Source organism: Gavialis gangeticus, unplaced genomic scaffold, assembly GCF_001723915.1.
Source record: "Gavialis gangeticus isolate Ggan-Ray unplaced genomic scaffold, GavGan_comp1, whole genome shotgun sequence".
NCBI classification, from domain to species: Eukaryota; Metazoa; Chordata; order Crocodylia; family Gavialidae; genus Gavialis; species Gavialis gangeticus.
Genome location: NW_017729011.1, coordinates 21,437,901 through 21,441,794, shown reverse-complemented (window position 1 = coordinate 21,441,794; position 3,894 = coordinate 21,437,901).

Below are 3,894 nucleotides of genomic sequence, written 5' to 3'. Positions count from 1 at the left end.
CGTGGTCAGTGCCAAATCACAACCGCAGCACGGTGCTCCCCAAAACCACACGTGACATGAGGGGGTTCGGCTCCGTGCCCCTCAAATTGTGGTCAAAACCCTCCAGTGATGCACAGCTTCTTCATAAGCGGTCTGTCTGATGGCCCACGTGTCAGAGCCCCTTCTTCTTAGGTAGCAATTGAGTATCTAGGATCATCTACGGAAACAGTACTAGAAAATAAAAAAAAGCCTTGGGAAAAGAGGACCTGTGAAATAAAACCTGTGAACAACCCAATGCGTGTTCTTCTTTCTGTGCTCCAGGCCACTGTCTAATCGTTAATCGTCCCGAAAGGAGGATAACACTGAGGTGATTCCAAGGACACATCACGAGTCCTACCTACTTTTTGTCTGCCTGATTAAGCGTTTTCTGATGAATACCTGAGAGGGAACATGCCCCGGCAGGTTGCCCTCACGGAGGATTATTCATCTCATCCCATCCCCGTGTTTTTATCTCGAATTCTTCCTCTGGAGGAAAATGAGGTGCTGCAGGTCCACAACCCCTCTGGAGTGACCAGTGTTCAACCCATTGCCTTTTCTCATGTGCCTTGAGGCTGAGTTATTGCTGAAAACACACTTTGAGATGAGCTACCTTTAAAAAAAAACAGCCACCCTCCAGGACGGAGCAGGGAAGTTGCTCTGTTTGACCTTAAATGCAAACCCCCCCCACCCTGCCAAACTAAGGAAGCCCAGACCTCTTTCTTTCCCCTCCTCAAAGAGCATCGGACCAAACCAGGAGCCTGGATGAAACCTCACCTGGTCACAAGTGTTGGTCCCAGTGGAAGCCAGCTCAGTGTGTTGGGCTTATCCCCAGCCTGGCGAGGGGGGAAATGGGAGCAGCTGTGAGGATGGATATAGGGTGTGGGCCGAGCAGCCTGCAGAGAAGGCTTGAACCAAACGGGATGTCACTGCGATCATGTTTGCTTGTTATTAAAAGCCGACTCCAGGAAGGGTGCGAGCTGGCGAGTGTCTCCCGGCTCTTAGGTGTCTGGTTTGGAGACGTAGTCACAGAGCCTGCACCAGGCTGTACCCGAGCCCATTTGCTGCCTTCGTATGGACATATCTGAGCTGCCCTTAAAGGATGTAGTTTGGGCACAGGCAGCAGTTTGCTGGGGCAGCATCGCATGCAGGGCAGGCTAATTTCCCCAGCTGGCCGCGGCAAGAGCTGTGTTGCGGTGGCTGTGCTACTCCAGCTAAGTCACAGAAAGCTAGTGTTGGTCCACACTGACTGTGGTGGAGACCTAGCCCGCAATTCCCTTGTCTCACCAGTGTCTGAAGGGCTGACTGAAGGCAGTGCAGCTCCCCTTAATGCCCAGCTGGTGAGAGGTATCCAGGTTGTAGCTGTATCGGTCTAGCAGCAAAAGGAATCAGGACTCACGGTAGAGGTGATATCTTTTATTAGACCAACTAGATTTTTGCAAAAAACCAATAAAAATAATTGCAAACTTTTTGGCCGCATGAAGCTGGTGAGATACCTTTCATGCTGTCCTTCAGCAGAATCTTTTCTCTGTGGAAATGAAAGGTACCCCATCTCCACCAAGGTGTTTTCTCTCCCAGTCACAGCCGATCTGCTGATGCTCAGCTGGGTCATCCTTTATCTCCTGTCATGCCAGCAGAAGCCACGGGCTCAACATCTCCACGCCCCCGCCTCTTCCACTTGCATCCCACGTTGTCTGAGCAGGGCCCCGAGTTGGTGAAGTCTGCGCGGCATGGGGTCCCATGGCAGGGAGGCATGCCACAAGCACGCTGGCTTGGCAAAGCAGTTGCTTCTTTCACTCAGGAGGGAAGCTGTCATGCAAAGGCGAACTGGCAGTGATGGGCCTGCAAATGTCTGGACCAGGTGCGAGGCTTGGGAACAGATGCTCAGAGCGAAACAAGGACGTGCACTGGAGAGACCAACCCCCAGGGAAGATGCTACTGGGGTGATATCGCTGAGGCCTTCTCTGGAAGCAGCTGTGCAGTAGTATAAATCAGCTGCAACTTCTCCGGGGCTGGTGGGGTTACACTGGTTTCCAACCAGCATAAGAGGAAAACCGACCCCTGGGTGTAACTTGCACCAAGGCAGAGTCTGGCTTCCCATCGTGTCACAAGTGGTTGGGGCATCCAGCATCCATCTGGAATAGCGGGATGGGAAATCCAGGCTGGAGAAGCTGCATGGACATCTGTAAGATCAGTCAGGCCTTGTCACACCTTTACTGGTACTCCGGGTCTGGCTTGGGTTTGCTTTTACATGGACCTCTACTCCCTTGTGTCATCCCTGCTGAGAAGCTGTTGGGGACCGCAGTGATGAGCTCAGTGTAGGATCCTGATGTAACTTTTGCCCTGCACAGAAGTGGTTTAAAAAACACTGCAGAGACACTTATACTGGCATCGTGCCACCATAGTTTACCCTGAGGTCTATAATCTAACGATAACCCAATGGGCATAGGGACAGCGTCTTTTACAGCGCCTTTTATAGCATGAGACAGTGGATCTTTGCTGCCTGGTAGATGACGATGACTGTGCCATCTGACCAGCCCGGAGCGAGCTTCCTTGGCTGCAAGCTAGCGTTTTGCTGGAGGGGGGTGAGCTGAGCCCCAGTCCACTGGCGCAATACCTTCTGAGAAGCAAAAGCCAAGAAGCAGGAGCCCAGTGGACTCAGCAGGGAGCAAAAAAGAAAACAAGGGACTGTTGACCTTGGGCATTGGCTTCCCAACCATTATTGTGTCCGAGGGACATTCTTGACATACTTCATTCCCATCCGCCTGTTACAGAACGGGCCCGCTATACGACTGGGCGCGCACTCTCACACATACACACGCACCTCTCAAGCGGAAAAGACAGACATCGGATTTCTTTGCATGGTCTGTGCCTGGAGTTTGCCTTCTCCAAGACCCACATTGCAGGTGGCTAGGAGGAAAGAAAAGGAAGGAACAGTTCGGATGGTGTCTGCCCGGTCAGGGACACTGCTGCTAGAGCTTTTCCACTCCTGGTTTCAAACAATCACTGCTGTTCACCCCTTTCAAGAAAGGAGACTGTAAGTGCCTAGGTATTGAAGCGGAGAGGTGCATTTGCAGGCTTAGGTGGAAGAACACGATAACTGGAGAGTTACAGCTGACGCAAGGCCAATGCACCCAAGTCTTTGTCTTCCTCCCTTCCTCTCCCCTAGCCACCTAATCATTTCCATGTGGCTTGCTTTTCTCATCGCCCGTGAGCTACCAGCGAGACCCTGGAATGCCGATGACCCGACAATAACACAGCTTGTCTGCAGGCCAGAAGTGCAAAAATAATATTGGCAGGAAAACAGAGTCCAGTTTCAAGCTGCCCAGGAGTTGTTCTATGTGCAGAGAGAGGGAAGGGGGGACCCTCTGCCCCTTTCGTAGCAACACTTTGGATATAAGGGTGAGTGCTCTTTGCCGTCTTCATTCTAGGCCACCAAAGCCAACGTTTTGGCATTTCCAGGGCTTCAGTGGGAGTAGGGATGGGGCCAGCCCCGCTCTGCAGAACTCTCCACTGGATGGGGAAGGTAAAGCATTTATTTCCCTTTGCAATGGGTGCTCTGAGGGCTAATGCACTAGGCGGAGATTCAGGCGGCCCGGGATAAAAATCCCTGGTTCTCCCACAGTCTGATCTCAGTCAAGCCACTTAGTCTGGCTGTGCCTCAGTTTCCCATCTCTCAGATAGGGATTCATGTCTATCCTCTGCCTGGAGGTGATAGCTCTTTGGGGCAGGAACTGTGCCTTCCTACGTGCCTGTGCGGTGTCTAGCCCAGCGAGGCCCTGAGATGGGTTGATTTTTTTTTTTCTTCTTTTACTGAATGGGAGCAAGCGTGTTTGTTTCTTCAGCTGTTATGGCCTGAACCTACATCCGTGGGAATAG